The sequence below is a fragment of the Sorex fumeus genome, unplaced genomic scaffold (assembly GCF_029834395.1).
Source record: "Sorex fumeus unplaced genomic scaffold, SorFum_2.1 ptg000098l, whole genome shotgun sequence".
NCBI classification, from domain to species: Eukaryota; Metazoa; Chordata; class Mammalia; order Eulipotyphla; family Soricidae; genus Sorex; species Sorex fumeus.
In genome coordinates this window covers 58,237,477-58,259,889 of record NW_026606155.1, presented here as the reverse complement: position 1 = coordinate 58,259,889, position 22,413 = coordinate 58,237,477, and the positions used below count along the sequence as shown (strand labels likewise).

Below are 22,413 nucleotides of genomic sequence, written 5' to 3'. Positions count from 1 at the left end.
CTTCCCATTCCAGTCATCGCATGATGTTCTTGAGGGTGGCACTGAAGAGTTTCGGTGAAATGGTATCACCCTGCTGAATCCCTCTCTTGACATTGATGATCACTTCCTTGTAGAATGGTGAGATCCTGGTAGTGAATCCGCAATACAGCTCACAGAGGATCCTGATGTATTGAGTTTGAATGCCCTGATTGGCTAGGGCTTCAATGACCGCTTCCATCTCAACAGAATCAAAGGCCTTCTTTAAATCAATGAACGTTAGACAGAGCAGCATCTTGAACTCCTGAGAAACCTCAATGAGCTTGGTCATTGTGTGGATATGGTTGATGATGCTGAATCCTTTGAGGAACCTGGCTTGTTCACATAGTTGTCCTTCATCTAGTGTTCTGCCAATCCTATTCAGGATGACTTGAGTGAATAGCTAGCAGATGACAGACAATAGGCAGATCGGGCGATAGTTCCCAATGTCATGAATGTCTGCCTTGTTGTACAGTAGTGCAGTCCTGCTGGTTTTCCATTGGGACGGAACCTTGCATTCAGACAGGTAGCATGTGAAGAGCCGAGTCAGCGTATTGATGAGTACTGATGGCAGGTTCTTCAGGTGTTAAGGTCTGACCTTGTCTGGGCCAGGTGCTGTTCATTTCTTTACCTATGAAATGGTGTGTTGGATTTCGGAAGGGCGAACATTGGGAACGACATATCCATCCTGTGGAATTTGGTATGTCGGCAGGTGGACATGGCTATCGAAGAGATCTGAGTAGAAGTCATGGATAATCTTCTCCATTGCCCTTCTGGAAGATGTGATAGATCCATCATGATGTCAGAGGGCAGTCATCTTGGTCTTGTAGTTGGCGAAGGACAGGCGGGCGTTATGAATACTTTCCCCAGCTTCTGCCGCATCTACCAGCACTTCTGTTCTTCTCTCTTTGAGGTCTTCCTTGATCGCATCTCTTGCGCTGCTTTGCGAGCTCGGATGTTCGCTTGCAGTTGCCCGAGGCATGCGCCAAACCACATTGGCGAATAAGCTCAAGAGTTTTCAAAGACAGGCTTTTTTTTTTTTTGTGGCTATCTCTCTCTTGGTGTTCCTCACACAATCATGGAGGTGCTGAACCAGTGGTAGCAATAGTGCCAAAGTACTCCCAGTTGGTGGTCATTCTGGGAGTTCTCGTCTGTCTTAAACTTTCTTTCTGCCCTTTCTTTCTGCTCTGTGAAGTAGAATTTTACATGAAGGAGACGGTGGTCCGATCCCGTTTGGAATTTTGGGACAACAGCGACATCGGTCAGGCAAAACCGTCGATTGAATATGATGTGATCTATTTTGTTGTGGAACTGTCCACCGGGAGACTCCCATGTCCAACGTTTAGATTCAGCCTTCTGGAACTGTGAGTTTCCATGCATGGTCTTGGTCGACATGATGAACTCAGACAGTCTCTTACCCTGTTCGTTTCGGTCTAGGTGATGAGTCCCTAAGCACCACCAGGCGTAACTCCTGTGTTCAGAGCCAGGAGTAACCCCTGTGCATCACTGGGTGTGACGCCAAAAGAATAATAAAGGAGAGAGAGAGAGAGAGAGAGTAAAAGGGAATGTGCCTGCCACAGACGCAGGGGGTGGGGGATGGGAGTGGCAGGAGGGATACCGGGAATATTCGTGGTAGAGAATGGGAACTGGTGGAGGGATGGGTACTTGACCATTTGTCTGATTGAAATGTAATCATGGAAGTGTGTAAGTCTATAATTGTATCTCAAGGTATTTCATTAAAAACATTTTTAAAAAAACCTCCACTGGTTTGGGGATTGGAGTTGGAATACTCTATGCTTGAAACTTGATTGTGAACAGCTTTTAAAATCATGGTAACTAAAGTTTTAGAAATGTTAAATTTAAAAAGTTTTTGAATAAACTGGGTTTATTATGAACAAAAAAGAAAATGGTTTTAGGTATAACTGGTATATAAAGAACTGTACATGTTCTATATATACCTATATATAAAAGGCCCTCCCGTTGATCGTCAATTTGCTCGAGCGGGCCCAGTAACGTCTCCATTGGAGACTTTGTTGTTACTGTGTCTGGCATATCGAATACTCTCGGTAGCTTTCCGGGCTCTCCGAGAGGGGCGGAGGAATTGAACTCGGGTCGGCCATGTTGGCCGCGTGGAAGGCGAACGCCCTACCCACTGTGCTATCGCTCCAGCCATACATACTTATATATGCTCGAGCGGGCCAATGGAGACGTTACTGGGCCCGCTCGAGCATATATAAGTATGTATATATATATATGATTTTGGATGTAAATCAATACCCATCATACACTTCGCAAAACAAGGTAAAAGACAGTCAATACTTCTCAGTTTCCTTTTGTTTGCTTTTAATCTTAGAACACATTGCAAGATCTACTCTCTTCACAAAGTCTAAAATGTGGACTACTGTATTGCTATGAACACCATGATATACAATAGGTTCTTAAAACTAGTCGTTGAGTATAACTGAAACAGTATAATCTTTGAAACATAATTCTCAACTTCCCATGTCGCCTAGCCTTTGACTACCACTATTCTACTTTCTGCCTCTATTATAAGTTTGGCTATTTTAAATACCTCACATAAATGGAATGGTGTATTTGTCTTTCAGTGATCAGAATTTTTACTTATAAAATATTCCTTAAGTTTACCCATATAGTAGAAAATGGTAGTATTCCATTGCATTTTAATGTTAAATGTGCATATGCATATCTCCATATGCATATAATGTGTGTATACTACAATTTCTGCAATTCATTCATCAGTTCATAAACATTTTGCATGCGTGCAGCTTCTAGCTATTCTCTTCCCACATCCTGTCCCTTGGCAACCACAGTTTTATGGTCAGAATCTAATGATTTGTTTTCATTGGACATTACCTGCTCCCGTGTCTCTTTATATACTACTTATGAGTGATCGAAGATTTATTTTTCTACCTCTAACTACTTAGAATTTCCTTCTACAGTTCTATCCGTGTTGTAGAAAGTGGAAAAATGATATCTTTTTTCTTTTTTTGTTAACTCAGTGATATTCTGTTCTTTATTTTTTTTTAACTTTTTTAATCCAGTATTTTTATTTCTTTTTTTTTTCTTTTTTTTATTAGTGAAAAACCATGAGGTACAGTTATAGGCTTACAAATTTTGTGCTTGGGTTTCAGTTATACAATGATCAAGTCCCCATACCTCCACCAGTGCCCGTCATCCATCCCCATGGGTCCCAGTATCCCCCCCACCCTCATCCCCCCCCCCCGATATTCTGTTCTTTAAATGTACCATAAGTTTGGGGACCAGAATGATAGTACAGAGGGTAGGGAATTTGCTTTGCATGTGGCTGACCCCAGGTTCTATCCCTGGTGTCCCACAGGGTCCCCTGGACACCTCTAGGAGTATTTCCTGAGAGCAAACCCAGAAGTAAGCCCTGGGCATTCCTGGATGTGGTCCCTGAAATAAAGAAATACACCATAACTTCTTTATTTATGCAGTTGTTGGGCATTCCTTTTTTCTCCAGGTATTGATTATTATTTGTGCTGCAATAAACATCGGTGTGCATATATCTTTTTGAATTATTTTTTTTTAAAAAATCTTTTTGAAAACTCCAGACTGTTTTCCATAAAGGCTGAATTGACTTATATTCTCACTACTGAAGAAGGATTCCTTTATCTCATATCCCCACTAGCCCTTGTTTCTGGACTTTGTGGTCTATATAAAGTATTATTACTGTTGTGAGGTAATATCTCATTGCCATTATATCTGCATTTCCTTCATAAAAAGAGAAGATGAATAGTTCTTTTTTATATTGTTGTTATCCATTTCTATGTCTTCTTTGGAGAAGTATGTACTCTGCTATTCCCATTTTTGAATGGAGCTATTTTCAGTTGTTGAGTTTTTTTGAGTTCTCTATATATCTTAGGTGTTAGCCCTTTTTTCAGATACGTGGTATGTGAGTATTTTCTCTTGCTCTACAGTATATATTTTTGTTTTACTGATAATTTATTTCTCAACATCGATTTGCTTGAGCAGGCCCAGTAACGTCTCCATTGGAGACTTTGTTGTTACTGTGTTTGGCATATTGAATACGCCACGGGGAGCTTGCCAGGCTCTGCCGTGCGGGTGAGATACTCTGGTAGCTTGCCGGGCTCTCCGAGAGGGGCAGAGGAATCGAACTCGGGTCGGCCATGTTGGCTGCGTGCAAGGCAAACGCCCTACCGCTGTGCTTTCGACATAGTATATTTTTATTCTAATATAATTTTTGTTTTTGTTTTCCTTGCCAATGGAGTTGGGAATCACTGAAGATGTCATTGAAGCCATTATCACGCAGTGTTTGCTGTGACTTTTGTGTATTTTATCTCCTAACATCTAAGTCTTCAATACATTTTAACTTACCTTTTGTGCATACTGTGAAATAATGACCTAATTTAACTTTTCCTGATTCTGACCAGTTTTCTGAGCACCATTTTCAGACTTTCCTTTCTCCAGTTTATGCTTTTAGTTCCTCTGCTGTAAATTAATTGTCCATATATCTTGAGGAAAAGCTTTCATACTTTTTACTATTGAGTGTGATGTTACACATGGATTTATTAAATATAGTCTTTATTGTGCTGAGACAAGTTCCTTCTTATCCATACTTTTCTGAATTCTTAAATGTAAATGGTGTCTTATAAAAGTTTTATATGCATCTGTTGATAGGATCACATGATTTTTGTCTTGATTTTTGTCTTTATTTTTGTTGATGTGATATGTTACATTAATTGATTTGCGTATGGTGAGCCATCTTTGCATCACTAGGATGACTCCTACTTGGTCATGATATGCTATCCTTTTAATGTATAGTCAAATTCGGTTATGTTGAGGAACTTTCATCTATATTCTTTAGGAATATTTGTGGTTATATATTTCTATGATGTCTCTCTGCATTTGGTATTAGAGTAATATCAACCTCATAGAAACTGGAAGAATTCTCATTTTTTTAATTTTTAGAAAGTCTTGACAAGGAAAGGTCTCTGCTTAAGATTTGGCAGAATTACTAATCTAACCAACTGGCCTTTGCTTAGAAGGAAGTTTGATAACTGTTTCAATGTTCTTTTTCATGTATTTTTATTTTTTTTTGATTCAGCTTGGGGGGGTCTCATTCATGTATATATATATATATATATATATATTTTTTTTTTTACCTAATTCAGTCTTGGAGGTTATATGATTCTAAAATTTCACTCATTTTTTCCTAGGTTTTCCAAATTAGTGCCATACATTGTTCCTAGTAGTCTTCTGTAATCCTTTGTAGTAAATATTTTAACTTCTCTCTTATTTCTTTATCGTATTAGTAGTATTTTATCCTTTTTAGAATTTTTTTCAGGTTAAGTCATCAGTATATTTGTGCATTCTTTAATACCTGGAACAAAAATCTAGGTTTTCTAGTAGTTACTGGTGTCAATAGTCATTGGTTCACTTCTTAGTACCAACTTTGTCTACTGAAGAGACAGAAATGAGTAAGGTACAGTCACTGCTTTTGTAAATTACCATCTAGTAGAAGTAATAAATATGAAAACAGAAGAATGTCACACAGTGAAAAAAATGCCACAATCTCCTTATTCTGTCTGGGAAAACTGGGCAGAAGAGGTGACATTTGAGGAGCGCTGAAAGATGAGTAGGTATTTGCCAGACAGAAAAGGTGAGAGAGGACCCTCCAGGAGGTGGATTTATATGTTCAAAGGCTTGCAGAATTTGAGAAGGGTATGGCATGTTTGAGGAAAAGGTGAGGAGGTCATTGTGGTGGTAGCAAAGGGTATAGCTATGAGGCAGAACAGACTAGAGCCATCAGGTCTGTATGTAGCTTTACTAAAGAGTATAGATGATTTTGAAGAATGTTTTCTTTTTTTTTTAATTTATTTCTTTATTGAATCACTGTGGGAAAAGTTACAGAGCTTTCGGGTTTAGGTCTCAGTCATGTAAATATCAAACACATTTCCCTTTACCAATACTTATTTTTAACCGCGAACCCCAATAGAGCTCCACCTCCCACCCCTCCCAATTCCTGTGAGGCAGATGAGTTCTAGTTAGTACTCTATCTACTTTGACTAGATACATTGTTTCGATAGAAGATGCACAATTATTGTTTAGAGTTTACGACTCCCCCCACCCCCAATCAGACAAGCTGAAACAGCGTTGTGAAATAATTTGCTTTCTACAGCTGGGTTTAAGAGTAAAATGATGGTTTTGGATTTCTGCTGTTTTACTTATTAACCCTGGAAGTATTTCTATTAAAAGTTAGATAGTTAAGAGGTTGGTTTCTGTGCTCTGGAGTCGTGGCCGTGCTCGTGGGGGGGCAGCTGGTGACCTCGGTTGGGCGTGAAGGACGGCCCAGAACGCCCCCCTTCCCATGAGGTCCCTGCCTCTCCCACCATTCCCAGCTCAAACCTGCTGTCCACAAGGCTCCCGTGCGGCCACGATCTTTCTTTCCAGAGAGAAGAATGTTTTCTTTCAGGGACAGAGTGAAATGCTCAACTGTTGCTTTGTTTCATTTACCATTTCAGGAAAGAAATTCATAAAACAGTCGCACATATTAGATTTGATTAAGAGTCAAAAAACAAAGACAGACTTTACAGAGACGATAAAGGGTGATTTGAGATAGGGACAGAAGGGACAGGAGGGCAGACATTTCCAAGGTTGCTCCAAAAAGTGTAGGCCCTCCCGTTGATCGTCGATTTGCTCGAGCGGGTCCAGTAACGTCTCCATTGGAGACTTTGTTGTTACTGTGTCTGGCATATCGAATACTCTCGGTAGCTTGCCAGGCTCTCCGAAGAGATGAAGTTACTGGGCCCGCTCGAGCTCCAAAAAGTGTAATGAGCATAGGATGTACGAGGGAGAGGAAAGAATCAGTGCATCTAATGTAGAGACTATAAAGAGAAAACAGGTGGAGAAAAATACCATAAATACATTGGGATAATGTCAAAGTGCTACTGAACATTATATATCAACCTGCAGTCACTCTCTATTTTGCATTATCTTTTACCTCAGAAGGTTAAAGATACTATATCTTATACAACTATGACCCTATTTATAAGAAACAAAAAAATAAGGACCCTCCATTCCCACCCCCTTATTTTCAGGGGCTTTCTAGTAGAGCAAGCAAACATATTAGATATTAAGTATATTCTCCATATTGTCAAGGCCCAGATTCATTTCCAGCATCATAAATCATCATAATTAAGAACCTTTCAACCAAATGGATCCCAAAGCACCTTCCAAATTATGCAACTCTGGAGGTGAATTGCTTTAGCTGTCTAACAGCTGTCAGCAGCACTCTGCATCAGGGAGAGAATGAGAGAGAGGATGTAGAATCTCTATGGAACTTGGAGCATTTAGGTTTGTGAAATGCATTTCCCCAAAACGGAACTTGGCACAGAATTGGGCTTTTTCCTACTCTTGGTAAAAAATGTAGTAAAATCATTTTTATTCCCAATTGTTCAACAGATTAAAAAAAATCTTTCAAAAGAATCAGTACCAGTTTTGTGCCTCAGAAAGTTCACTGTTTATTTGTTTTTAGTCTACAATTTTTATTTTGGTAATGATGCCCTTAATAGCTGATTAGAGCATGGGTTTTCAAGGACAATCTCATATTAAGAGACCAAAAACCAATGGGAAAATTTAACCAGGTTGCCTAGTATCTATTAAGATGCCCATTTTACTGTAACCCATTCTCTTTAAATCTGTCTGTGATTTTTTGAATGAAAGTTTTGAGGAAGGTTATTGTTCTATTTTTCTTTAAATTGATTTATCATTGATTAACACAACTATAAAATTTCAGGAGTATGGATTTATACTTTTATACATGTGTGAGACTCACACCCACTATCAAAGTTTTAATGTTATTCCATCACAGGAGAGACCTGGTAAAATTCTGACTTTCTGATAAATCTTTTCTTTAATCTAATTCAGGTGATTATTATAACCCTCTAGAAAATTCTCATAATTCTGTGCATTTCTAATTAAAGAGTGGTGGGATTTGAAAAGTTATAGAATCAACAAGGTAAACATTATTGGAGATTCTAATTTTTTTCTGAGATTTGAGGAAGTACACAAGTTTATATATAAGAAGTATGATATAACATTAAAATAAAGTTTAAATATGTAATATGGGAATTCTATTTCACTATGAACTACTCAAGTATCACCCTAAATAGTTGTCCTCACTAGTCTCATTTTTTCTGACCTTCTTTCTCTTGATTTTGAAGACTTTGGGGAATAATTTTATGAGACACTGTCACAAAGAGTACTTTATTTAAATATATTGCTCTTCAGTACAGCGGGAAGGAATCACATCCATTTCCACAGTTGTAAAATAACACCCTAGTTCAACAAATTTGATGCTAAGGAAATAACAGTGAGGGAAAGGGCTAAATACATATATTTATACTTTATTATGAGTAAATACTATCACTAGTAGTCTGGAAATAATTCAAAACAATGTAACTTGTATGTAAGTAATAAGCTGACATCAATTATTTTATCAATATCACCTTGAAGGGAGAAGTTAGAACTTGGTTCCTTTCATATTCAGTAAAATAAGTTTCTGGATTACCAATCATATACAAAACACTTAGCTAATAACTAAGTGTATAAAGTGAAATGAAGTAGAAAAGGTATTTTTAAAGCTTTAGGATGTGCCAATATATGAGTATGTGTATATCAGTGGATCTTAAAAATCAGGTACTTCCGAGTTTCTTTCTTTTTTCTAAATGTTTATTTTTGATCAGTAGGATTATCTATATTGATACTTTGTGTGTGTGTGTGTGTGTGTGTGTGTGTATGTGTCTGTGTGTGTTTTTTGGGTCACACCAGGCGATGCACAGGGGTTACTCCTGGCTCATGCACTCAGGAATTACTCCGGTGTTGCTCAGGGGACCATATGGGTTGCTGGAGATGGAACCTGGGTTGGCCACGTGCAAGGCAAACGCCCTACTTGCTGTACTATCGCTCCAGCCCCCCGAGTTTATTTCTTCGTGCAACTTATGCCAGAACCATAAGAGACTTCAGAATCTTTTATATTGCTCAGTTTCTTAATCCTTCAGACTTATGACTAGGTGTTTTTGACCGGAGAGAGAGCTCAAGGGCTGCAGTTCATGCTTAGCATGTAGGAGATCCAGGTTCCATTCCTAGCACTGTATGGTCCTCTGAGCATTGATAAGAGCAAACCCCACAGTAGTGAGCCAGGAATATCCCCCAAATACTGTCTACTACAGTCCAAAAACAAACAAAAGGACTTCAGTGTTTTAAAATGATGAACTTATTTTACTCTCAGTCATTCACTACTTCACTGGTTAATTACCAAATCAATCCATTAGCTGATTTTTTTTTCTTTTTGGGTCACACCCGGCGATGCACAGGGGTTACTCCTAGTTTTGCACTGCTCAGGGGACCATATGGGATGCTGGGAATTGAACCCAGGTCGGCCGCGTACAAGGCAAATGTCCTACCCGCAGCACTATCACTCCAGCCCTGACTAGCTGAAATTTATTGTTTTTTCATTTATATGCCAGTCTCTAAGGATTAAGTGAATTAAGAATTAATTAAGAACTAAATGCCAAGCAGTCTTTATAATTGTAGAATTTTTAGTTTCATGTGAACAGGCAATAGAAACATTTTGTCTATATGGTGTTATAGGGTTGGAACAATAGCACAGCAGGTAGGGCATTTGCCTTGTATGTGACCGACCTGGTCGACCCAGGTTCGATTCCTCTGCCCCTCTCGAAGAGCTCACCCGATTGGCAAAGCCTGGCAAGCTACCCATGACGTATTCGATACGCCAAACATAGTAACAACAAGTCTCAGAATGGAGACGTTTCTGGGCCCACTGGAGCAAATCGATGAACAACGGGAGGACAGAGCTACAGTGCAGTGCTGTTATAGAGAAAGTTGAGGAGGGAGGTCACAGAGAAGCAGGTGGGGAGGAGGAAGGTGCAGTGAGGGAGAAGAATGTTCCTTCCAGACAAGGCAGCCAACATGGCAAAGCAGAGCATGAGAGCTGTATTTGGGCTGCATTTAGGAAGGGAAAATGGTGCAGAGAAATAGGTAAAAAGTACGTGGGGCCATATTATGCAGTTTTGTGAGCAGGACTGAAGAGTGAGGTTTTCCCCTAAAGGCGAAGGATCTCAGTTCCAAAGATGAAGAGCTTGAACTTTGACTAAGCAGACAGCATCCTGACTCCATGTCTGAGAGAGTAAACAAGATGACTGTGAACTCTTACAATCACATCAATCCACATTGCTTGGCACATACTGAAGTTTGCTAGTTTGCTTGATAGTTAATGTGATAACTAATACTTACTACATTAAAAAAAGTATTAAAAACTGCAGACTCTAATATTTCACTAATTTCTAAATGAGAAATCAAAGTTTGAGAACCTAAGACAAGAAATTAGGCGGCATTTTACTTTGTTGCATTTAACATAACTATTCCATGAGATGATACCATGACCTCTATTTTATGTATCAGTTAATTAATTGGTCAAGTCATATCATTATTAATCCTAGACTCAAGATTCAAACCAAGGTTTTCTCTGAAAAAATAAAATTCTTTCCATGCCTTAGATTGCTAGCTATAGAAATCAGGTGATGAAAGATCCTGCTTATAGTCTCTGTTAAAAGGCTCATGACTCCAGAAAGCTAATCAAACCTTATGTTTTGCTACCTTTCCTTTCAATTCTTCAAAAACGATGTTCACTAGGGTACCTTGCAACCACTCTGGAAAATTGACCGATAGTTTATTTCTTTATTCTAACATATTAGTTTCCCCATATTACATGTACTCTCCAGGAATCTAATAGAGGCAGAACACAGAGCACTAAAGCCTACTAAAATTGTCAAATGGATTTTAGCACCATTCAGATAAAAAAAAAGAGCAGAGATTCAGCATGTATTTAAGAAGCAATATTTTGGTCTTGATTATGCTCCCTGGGATTCCTTCATTCCCTACTAGAAATTCAGACTTCATGTGTAATACAGGAAGAACAAGTCAGGGACCCCGGCAGGTGTCAGAGAATTGTTTTGTACCTATTCTTTCCCTCTACTGAAAATCTTAATGGTGAAAATGATGATGAATGATTATGATATTCTACAGTCCCCTTTAAGTAAGGTATAAATTTTAGATTTTTACATACAGCATAAAATTTGTGTAGAGAATGGCTTGATATCTTTATTTAAAAGAAAATATTCCTTTTGTAAATAAACAAATGAATGCAGGCATCATTCATAGTTTATTAAACTGGATCTTTACTATGCACAACATGAAGCAAGTAAGATAGGCTGGGTGCCATATGCTGGTTGATTCGTTAGGGCCCAATCTCACCTAATTTCAGTGGCTGAAGAAAAAGAGGCAAGCAATTAAGAGAGAGTTTGGTCAGCTTCTGTTCAACCAAAGATGGAAACCTGCACAGCTGGAGACAATTCTGAGCAAATTGATCAGAATTCCTTTACCTTAACTAGAGTCTGGCTAATAAGTTGATACTCATGAGTTTCTATAATTAAGCAGCAAAAATTCAAGAACCCAGAAAGGCAAACCTCTTTGCAATATTTAGTAACTCAAACCCATGCATTTGAAGGAGAAGGGACACCTGTTAGCTCAGGATTAGGCAGGTTATTTCTTAGAGAACACATAACTGTTCAGTAAAAATGCTCTGGGTATCAGGAAAACGAACCGGCCCTATAATTGTATGGGACTGACTGAAAAGAACAAGAACAAGTTACACCCCCCTCCCCCAAAAAGAAGGGGGAGGGCACTAAAAATAACTATGGATATGATTACTCTCAAGGGCATAATATCTGGTATTCAAAATAACACTCCTATTGAAAAAAGACAAACATTTTTAAAAGTTTTTTAAGACAGACATTTTAATATGTGTTTTTTTAAAGAACACCTAAGATTCTTCTTAGAGTGGTAAATTCCCACAACCCACAAAGGGCTGCTTCTCATAGACTGATGTTTGCTTGCTTACTTATTTAACAACATGATGACTATGTTTCAAAACAAAGTTTTTTTCCTAGGACATAGTGGCTACTTTCAGAAGGTTTTCCTAATTCCTAAATAGTGAACATGGTACTCTGGAACGACATCAAGCATACTAATGTTTGGAAGAGCAAGTAAAAACAGTTACATGTTTTTTTAATAATAAAATACATGTACTTGATTATTTCTGCACTTGCATACTTTAAGTCAAAGCCAAAAAGTACTAGAAACACACTCCTTACTCTCCAAATAAGCAAACTATATAACCTTTCCTCCATAGAGTGGAGCAGAAAGCCCTGCTTAAAAAAGGGCACAGTTCCCAGTATTTCCCCCCCCACCCCCCTCCCCCCATCTACAACTGTACCTCATGGTGTTCCACTAATAAAAATTTTAAAAAAAAGGGCACAGCACGAAGATAAAAACACTTATTCTTCCAGTACTAGAATGAAAACAATGACAAGGCCCAATCTGAAAAACGTAATCTGGGAAGTTTGCTTTATCATGAAAACACTTTTCCTAAATTCTACATCTTAGCTATTGTTATTTAGTTGCGGGGATGGGAGGGGAAAGGGAGGGTGAGGGAGGACCAATAAGGAACAATTAGATACACCTGCTTAAAGTGCCCTGCGCTCTGTTCACACTTCATGGTGTATCTTAAAGTGACAGCATTTTAAAATGTCAATGCAAGTCTTGTGCATTATGTGGCTGTAACAGTTGAAAGTACAATTAGTATTAGGTATCTGAAAGACTCCTTTAGAGTGCCAAACATTCTTACATTACATGAGCTATGAAATTTTCATAAGATTATGAAACATTAGAAACATACTTTCATATTAACTTAAAAATCACTACACTGGTGTTTTTGTATGATTTGGGAGAAATGTATCATCACAAGAAGAAAACCATCACTCATTTATTTCTAAGACAAACATAACCATAAGTTAACCACAATCAGCTTTAAGTGTGTGTGTGTGTGTGTGTGTGTGTAACCCATAGAGGAAACATTCCTAAAATTTTACATCTTAGAAGCAAGTACACTGAATATAAAGAATAAACATTAAACGAGATCAAATTAATAACATACACTGAAAAAGGAACATTGTAAATCTGTTAGAACATGTATCCCTGGTAATAAATTGTGACATTCTTATTGTGAAAACAAGAGTGCAGTATAGTATTATAAGGCTTTCTCATAGCCAAAATAAAGGAGAAAATTATAAAAAAAATTGGCACTTCAACCAAAACAACAATTGTTAAAGGAAATGGTATAATTAAATTGTTTGTTTGAAAACTGTAATGATAAGATATGAATCACATATTCCAGATAAATATTTTGGCAGGGTTCTGCTACCATTAAAATCTCCCAGGGATAACTCTAAAACAACAAAATTTAGGATGCTGTCTGAATGAATGTTGTACTCAAAGCATTTCACAGTATATTGCAGAATACTTCTTACCATAACACAAAATTACTTCAATTTATCCAACCTCTTATAGACAAACATCTAGCTGTCTCTGAAGTGTGGCTATCAGACACTATTTTGTATATTTCAGTATTAATTTGTATTTATTGAAATCATTACCTAGTTTGCTAAGCACTTTGATTTCCTCATCCTCTGGACTGCTCCCAGCCCCATTTATCACACCCAGTTCCAGAGTGGGACCTGGCTGCGATCTTGTGCCTGAGAGGTTCCCTCGCCCCTTGCCCATTTAGACATGCAAACATGCAAACTCTTAGAAATAATTGGCTATATAGGGAAAAGTACATTGATGTTTGCAACTGCAGTTGCTCCAACTTGGCTACTCCTGGTTCTGCTGGACCAGTGACAAATGCCACAGCTTTTTAATGGCCTAGTCCCTGGGACTTTCATCAGCCAACACCCTATTTTTCAGAGGTCTTAGGTGTCCTCTGAGACCCTCCAACAAACACTGCTGCATTATACATCTAGTGCTTTTGTTCCACTTGGATTAGAGAGTACAGTCCATATATTGTCTATTTTCCCCTCTTTTATGCAAAATGTAGGTAAGGTAAAAATATCTTAAACTGTGGAAGCGAGAAGTTTATGTTTAAATGTTCATTTCAACCCAGAGTTGACAACTTGTAGACTTATGTGGTAAGTGTACATTTAAAATAATATTTAACATTGGGTACATCTTACCTTTACTCATTCACTCTACTCCTTCAGTCTGTGATATATCATATATATAACATACATATATGTGTATGTATATTGTTGTATGGGCTGGAGCGATAGCACAGCGGTAGGGCGTTTGCCTTGCACGCAGCCAATATGGCCAACCTGAGTTCTATTCTTCTGCTCCTCTCGGAGATCCTGGCAAGCTACCGAGAGTATCTCACCCGCATGGCAAAGCCTGGCAAGCTCCCCGTGACGTATTCGATATGCCAAACACAGTAACAAGTGTCACAATGGAGACGTTACTGGGCCCGCTTGAGCAAATCGATGAACAACGGGGAAGACCGTGACCATGATATTTTGTATATATATATATATATGTATATACCTATAATACACATGTATTTGGTACCTAGACAGTGCCAGGTGCCAGGAATACAAATATAAATGTGATATAATCTCATATTTTACAGAGGGAGCTCAAAAAATCAAATAACATTAATATATGAAACATATTTATAAACATTATGGACTCCCTTCTGGGTATGGCACATGTATATGCTTGCATGTACACAGTTTCACTATCAGAGAAAGGAATGCTACATTTCATGTGGTGAGGTAGAATATTCAGAGAGGTGAACTTGAGTTGAATCTTGACAGAAGGGAGAAAATTCCCTAAAGAAAATCTGGGCAGTGCTCGCTTCGGCAGCACATATACTAAAATTGGAATGATACAGAGAAGATTAGCATGACCCCTGCGCAAGGATGACATGCAAATTCATGAAGTGTTCCATATTTTTAGTCTACAACTGTACCTCATGGTGTTTCACTAATAAAAAATAAATTAATTAAAAAAAGAAAATCTGGGCAGAAGCAGTCATTGCAAATATAAATAGTATGTACAGAACCTAACACAGAAAGTCAAAGACAGGAGAAAGAAGACTTAATACTTCTTTCTCATCTATGACTCCTTCACCAATGGGAGGTTAAGTGCTAATCCAGAAAGGTCCAGCAAGTGGTTGTCAAGAACAATAGCATCAGAAATGCTAATTATTGGCCACCACCTAAACAGGCTGAAACAGTAATTTGGGAGTGGGGCCCAGTTCTTCATGCTTTAACCAGCATTTGAGATGTTTCTGACACACAGTGAAGGTTGAGAAGCACAGATCTTTCCATCTGCAAAAGAACTCCCTAATTACTATATCAGATCTTTTAGATTATGACATCATCTTTTGGTTCATCTCTGGTATTTCCAACACTATTCACACATCAGTACTTACCTATCATACTCGAAAATGCATAGATTTATTTCTTTGTGTAAGTTAGTATTCTCCTCCAAGGTGGAGGCTGATTTCATCTCCCAGGGGTATCTGACAATGTTTATAAATATTGTTAGTCAGCCAGTAGCCTCTAGTGAGCAGAAGCCATAGATAGATGCTGCTAAAACATTTACAATACCCAGGAGAGACTGGCCACAACAAAGATAAAAGCTCCTTCAAAGTGAGCTGAGGACTAGAAACCCAGGGTTAGCCATACATAGAGGATTCCTTAGGATCCCTACTAAATTGAAGGAAGTTGACATACAATCTGGTATCTTTAAATACAAATCTCCACTCCTGTGGTGAGGACTGTTTACTGATTGCTGACTGATTCTGTTTATCCTTGGTTCCTAAAGGAAGTCAGAGCTTTATGACCCTAACCAGGAACTACCCACTTTGTTTGCACTCCCTTGCTGTCCTTCTGTCTATTGTTTCTACCCTGTCTTCAGTCTTCCATTCCAAAGTAGTCAGGCCAGTCCTGTTCTGGCTCTAAACGTAGGTCTAAGGTTTAGGTCCTGCACAGACAAGGCTTGGGAAACAGATTGTTTGGGGAGTAAGTGCTGGGGGAGGATAAAAGAAAGTCCTTCTGATGACCCCCTCCCTTAGCTCCTCCCTCTCCCCCTCATACACACACACACTGCTCTCCTTCCTTAAATTGGGAGAGACCAGTGGGAAAGGCTCTGAAGTATTACTCAGGAGAGGTATATAGCTGTGTAGGAGTATGGCACATTGAGGTGATAAACTTGGAGAACCAGCTTTCCAAGTCTCTGATGCCTGCTGATACAGCCAAAGGGTACCTCAGGTAGAATCTGAAGGAGCAGAAGGTGTTGGGCAAAGTGACAGGAAAGACAGAGATCTCCACAGATTGGGAGCTGAGTACAGAAAGCATCTCTCTCCATGCAGAAAATGTGGATTCAGATGGGGGTGGGAGGGGAGGAGCTCTAAAGCAAGCCAGATTCACAAGTATTCACTGTTTATTTACATGTAATTTATGGGAAACTTGTCCACTGTAAGTGAGCTTTGCTGCCCAGGCGAAAAGCACATCCAATTTCTATAAACAATACTTGACTCTTCCCCTCACCCCTCTGCCACTTTTGCATAGTGTTTTATCAGCTCACAATTCCACGGAGTCTTTTTCCATCTAGCACTATTTGATGGCTCTAGATTGCACTGTCGCCAAATGGCTCTATTTTCATCTGAAAGGAAATTATTTGCCTTTAAAGTCTAAGGAGTGCTTTATCTCTGGCCTGGAGTCTGGACCAGCTGAGTTTGAGCCCTGGGATTTCTTTTTACTCAACTCAAGGAGAACCCACAACTAGAAGCTTCTTCTGGAGGACAACCTGCTTCCTAAATGACTTAGGAAGAAGTTCAGGAGAGGCCCTTCACAGAAACCCCTTTGGGCTCTTTTTATTCACGGGTGACCTTGCCCTGAGATCCTCCAGCTCCAATTACCCACTATCGGGGCAAAGAGGCACATTTGTTTTTATGAGCTCTCAAAGCATGTACTGTGATGCTTTGAAGACAGAGCAGGCATATTTGCTCCTTTCTGGCACCTTGACAAGAAAATGAGGCAGAGGCTTTATGGGAGAATTACTACCTATCAGTGGATGGGTTGCTGAGCAGAGTGGTCATTATTCAATTACAGCTTTAAATGGACTTTATCTAGGGCTATGAAGGTAGTCCTCAGAGAACTCAGTGCTCTTGCTTTCCTTAGGCAATGGGGAAGGAGAACAACTGCTTGAATCTGAATACTTGAAAGGTCAACTCCTCCTCTGCCCAGGGGTGCTGACATCACTTGACTCTCCCCAGGAGAGAAGGCAGAGAAGGGAGAGAATGGCTCCTGCGTCATTCATGCTATTCATGCTGGCCGGCCCAGCCTTGGACCTGAATAGGGGCTGCTGCAGGCACTGTGGGCCTTTTTGTTTCTTCTCAAGCACCTACTGGGTCAAAAACTGCAAGTGAACATTGCAATTTAAGACTCTAAGCTCTGTTTTTATTGGCTTGGGGGGCTGGGGGAGGGGGTTGTGATTCCTCGGTAACACACCCACAATTAACAAAAACACAACCGGGTAGTCCATAAGTTAAAATGTGCATGTGAGTTTCAAACTTTGCATAGTCATTAGGCTAATCATTAGTCATTTGTGGTTGACAAGGAGGGTTATAATTTGACACCTGGCAAAAATCATGCAGATTTCAGAGAAGTTAGAGCTGGGAAACGAAATGGAAAAAAACACCCTCTTTTTCCCTAGGAGGTCCCATGAAGGAACGCTTGCAAACCTATTTTTTCTCCATGGAAGCAAACTGCCCACGATTCAGGCTCTGATGATGCCTCTCCATCTCTGACTGCTGGACCCCTCCATCCCCCAGAGTTTCAAGCTCCAGCCAAAGAATCTGGCTCAGAAGGTTCCCAGAAGCGAGCCTCTGGGAATTAAGAGAAAGAGATAAATAACTCCTCAACCTGATGTTTAAGCAGCAAGAGACCACCAGAAAGTTTCTGCGTCAATTCCGAAAATATGTTTGAAACATCATGGAGTCCGGGGACGAAGAATTTTTAGAATGACAGAATCCTTTGCTCTCATTTTGACATATAATTTCTAATTTTCTTCTGTCTACTATCGCTGACCATTTTTTTTTTCCGCGTAATGAGTTCAAAATATCAAGCCCTGAGTTTGTATTTCCTGACCCCTCGACCTCTCACAGGTGTTCTGGCTCATTTCCTGAGAGTTATGTTTGATTTGGGATTGCCTTCCTCTTTTCTCCCATTCCCCTGCTACAATCAGAAACCTGGAACACCCGCATACAAGACCCCAGCTATCTCCCTGCGCTACCCAAAATACACTCTGAAATGTTCTTTCAGAACTTGGCAAGCCTCTGGACAGAGACAGTGCTCTTACACTCTGGGAAATAAGAATATAAAACAAAAGCCTGATTCCAATTTTTCAATTGGAGGATACATTTCAGAGGCCCTTCTTTTTAGCCTAAAAGTCTTTCTGTTGTAGGATAAAATTCAGATAAATAATTTACTTAAGTTTCAGTATGCAACAAAGAAGTTAAAAGACTTGAGAGTCTTCAGTAACAAACATTAGCAAAATGCCAAAAATTATTCCAAGAAAATTGCTTCAGAAGCATGATTATCTTTTTCTTAACAAATCTTTCCCTTTTCTTATTGCGTTCCCTTTCCCTCCCTTTTCTCTCAGATTCCACAGAAGAGGCCAGAACATATTACTTTTGGAAGTCATGCATTATTTTTGTTCTAAAATGAAGTGAGAGCCCTTTTGACGTTATTGTTTGACTAAGCCTATTTGAAAAGCAAGTTAGACCAAACAACTGAGCTAACAAAAGAGCTACTTTGAGGAATGCAACGGGTTCTGCTATCACACTGGCATTGTTCATTAAAAAACAAAGTTAAGATAAAATCTAATTCCAGGAGTTGTGCAAGAAACTGTCCTGTGCACTAAAACAAGCCCTTAATACTTAGACTAGTTTCATGACACCCACCAGTCATAGCATCATGTCTAAAAACTCAAGGAGAGTGAGTGATCCTCTTCTTGGACCAGTTAAGTAATATATGAGGATAGAGATGGTGGTTGTTGTCTATACACTGGATATGAGGAAAAAAGCTTGAACCTTGAAACAGGAGAGTGGACTTATGGAGGCTCAACTGTCATCGGTCCAGGTGACAATTTCTCAGAATAAGAATTAGTAGAAGAGCAGGTTCAAAGGTCCTGAAAAATTCTCTGACAGACCATGAATATATACATTTCATGTTTAAATCTCTAGGATATAAAACCTTAAAGCCTATGTTAAGTACTGAAAAAAACACAATTTATGTTATATAAAATGGACAGATTTTATAGCTGAAGAAATCTGTGAATTCCATAAAGGATTTGAATGGCCCAATATCAAGTCTTGGATCCTGATGACAGTGAAAGACAGGTTTTTTTTCTTTTTCCTTATATTGTGTTTACAAATACATAATTTGGACAATATACTGGTCGAATATATGTGGGTGTCTAGAAGAGTATTTGACAGAAAATAGGTACTCAGTGCTTGGAAAAGGATCAGGTTATGCTGGGATCAAATCAGGGTCCCTCTGCCCATGATCCCTGTGTGTAGTTCCTTAACCCTTCACATCCATTTTAAAACTACATGCAACTTATATTCACAGAAAGTACCTACTTTCTGTCAAATACTCTTCTAGACACAGCACATAAACATTTGTGAATAAGAGAAAGAAGCCCTTTGCCTTTAGAAGCCTATATTTCTGGGCTCAAGAGATAGTAGAGGAGGTAACGTGCTTGCCTAGCATGCAGCCAACCCTGGCTTGATCCCCAACACTGCATTTGGGACGCTGAGCATCACCACGGGTCGTTATAGAGTACACAGCCACAAAGAACCTCTGAGCACTGCCAGATGTGGCCCAAATCTACAAAAAACAAAATAGAAGCCTAGATTCAGCATCAGTGAACAAGGAGTTAATGGTACAGAAATAAATCAATTCTTCAAGGTCAGAAAGCTAGAGCAAAGATAAATATGGTAATGTGGGAGAAACACCGGAGACCACAGGAGGTAAGGTAGACAGAGAAGTCTCTCTGAGGAAATAACAAATGAGTTGAGGAATGAAGGCTGAGGTGGTCCTAGTGATACCGGGAAATAGGGACACCAGACTCAAAGGCCAAGAGGCCAGAGACAGGTTGGCCTGGTCAAGGAGAAGAGAAACCCCATCCCTGACTACGAACTAGGATCACATGATTTTCTAACAATGAAAACACAGCTTTGAAAATGGTTTCTCATGGGAAGAAGCTTCTGAGATCACTGGAGAAGGCTAGGGGAGGTAAGATATCTTTAAACTCCATGTGAGTAATTTAGTTTAAAGTAGGTCTGCTAACAAGCTCTGCTGAGGTCAAAGAGTGTTAAACTTCAGGTCTCCTGCCTTCCTCTTGCAGCAGGATCTGTTGTCTTGCAGTTAACACACTCTCTGAGTCTGTCCACTAAAAAAGACTTCTTGTTAAACTATCCTTTGAGAATGAAACTTCTAATTTTTTAGAATCCTACATATTTTCCACTTTGGGACATCTCTTTATTTTTAAAATGGTGATTCTCCATACCCCCCGCCCCCCAAAAGTGTATTTGTTATTTTCCAGAACTTCAAAGTAAAATACTAAAACTTATTATTTTTTCTTGGACTCTTTAGCAGAACTGATTCTGAGCTGATAGTGAAATGTTTGCCTGCTAAATTGCTGTCAATGTTGTTTTCATAGGAAAGGGAAAGGCCAAAATTACCAAAAATTGAGACTATTCAGCTTCACTTTTGGATGTTTTTTTGCTATAAAAGGAAAGTATGTAACCTATTAGGTACTAACATAAGTTTCACTGGAGAAAATATTTTTCAATAATCCCCAAATGGGAAAATTTTATTCTGTAGGAACTTGGCCAGGAGTACACAGATCTGCATCCAGAGACTATACAGCTCTATTTATCATTTTGCAAACTTCTTCATTATGTCAGAAACTGAATCTATGCTGTGCCCAAAACCGTAATGCAAAAGCAATATAGGCTATTTTAGCCATTTCAACAAAAATATTTTGAGAATTAATTGATTTTCTAGGAATGCTTAAACAATTTTATCAATTTCTGGTCAAGGTTCAGTTATGATATTACATGATCACCTCTGAATTTATGTTTGTCTAAAGAAACTTATGACTTTTATTCTTGCTTCACAAAAAAAAAAACAATCTTCAGGAATATTCATGATAACTAGATTTTTCAGCTGTGCTACAATCCCAACAATTTAGATATCATTAGGCTTCATTCCCACTGTAGACTCACTCACAAGTTTTCCCATGGGCCTGGGCTGAGGTTCTAAGGTTCAACTCAGAATTGAGATTTTCTTCTCAAGCAGCTTCTTTCTCAACACTTTTACTTTTTCTCACGGTACAGGAAGAGCTCAACTCAGTAACCTAAAGCATTTCCTCCATGATACAGGACTTTTTAAGGAAAAAAAAAAAGAAATATTTTTTCCAGCCCCTTTGAGATAGGCACCTAATCATTAGGGACATAAATGGGGACAAAGCACTCCTAACAAGACTAATGCATTTATAATGGTGACAGATTATTTAGAATCATGTAAAAAGACATAAATAGTGAACAGTTTGAACCATTATTTTTCTCTTTAAGTTCAGGACTAGAGCTTATCAGTCTTTGAAATAGCCACTGAAAATAGATATGGTATTAATTCCAAAAATCTTTGCCCTCAAACATTTTTTTAAAAATACCATATACTTAAAATAGAAGATTATCTGTCAAACTAGATAACTGCAGTAAAAAGGAAACAATTTAAAAAAAGATTCCATTTGTTATTAATTCAAAATAATACCGAATCAGTTTATTTTCTTATATTTTATAACCTTCGCAATGGCGCTCGCCGATCTCTCAGGACCAACTGACCCATGTTCAACTGCTGTTCACATGGAACACTTCTCCACTTCGGCCTTCAAAGTTCTCATTTGAATATTTGCTACTATTTGAATATTTGCTAATATTTACATGGCAAAGCCTAGCAAGTTACCCGTGCCATATTCGATATGCCAAAAGTAGTAACAAACGGGTCTCATTCCCCTGACCCTGAAAGAGCCTCCAGTAAGGCAGCATTGGGAAAAATGAGTAAATAGAGGCTGCTAAAATCTCAGGGCTGGGATGAATGGAGACATTACTGGTACCTGCTCGAGTCAATCGAGGAACAATGGGATAACAGTGATACAGTGAAATTTTATAGTCACATTAAATTATAGTAATAAAATTTGGAATATAAGACATGACTTAGACCACGTATTGTATTATACAGAAACTGGATTGTGCATAGCCTCAATCAAGAGATTAATGAAGTGGCAGACAATTTAGAAGTTATTGGTATCAAAACCCTGCATTGAGGATAGAAAAAGAAAACAGGA

At 38.8% G+C, this 22,413-nt stretch overlaps 1 protein-coding gene and 1 non-coding gene across 3 annotated transcripts in view; one reads left to right on the top strand and one right to left on the bottom strand.

The window, feature by feature from the left end:
- SLC25A21 (solute carrier family 25 member 21) overlaps positions 1-22,413 on the bottom strand; it is a 557,492-nt gene that overhangs the window by 194,655 nt on the left and 340,424 nt on the right. The window lies entirely within an intron of this gene.
- Positions 14,838-14,944, top strand: LOC130042134 (U6 spliceosomal RNA). The gene has a single exon (XR_008795109.1). It is a non-coding gene; the product is annotated as a U6 spliceosomal RNA (small nuclear RNA).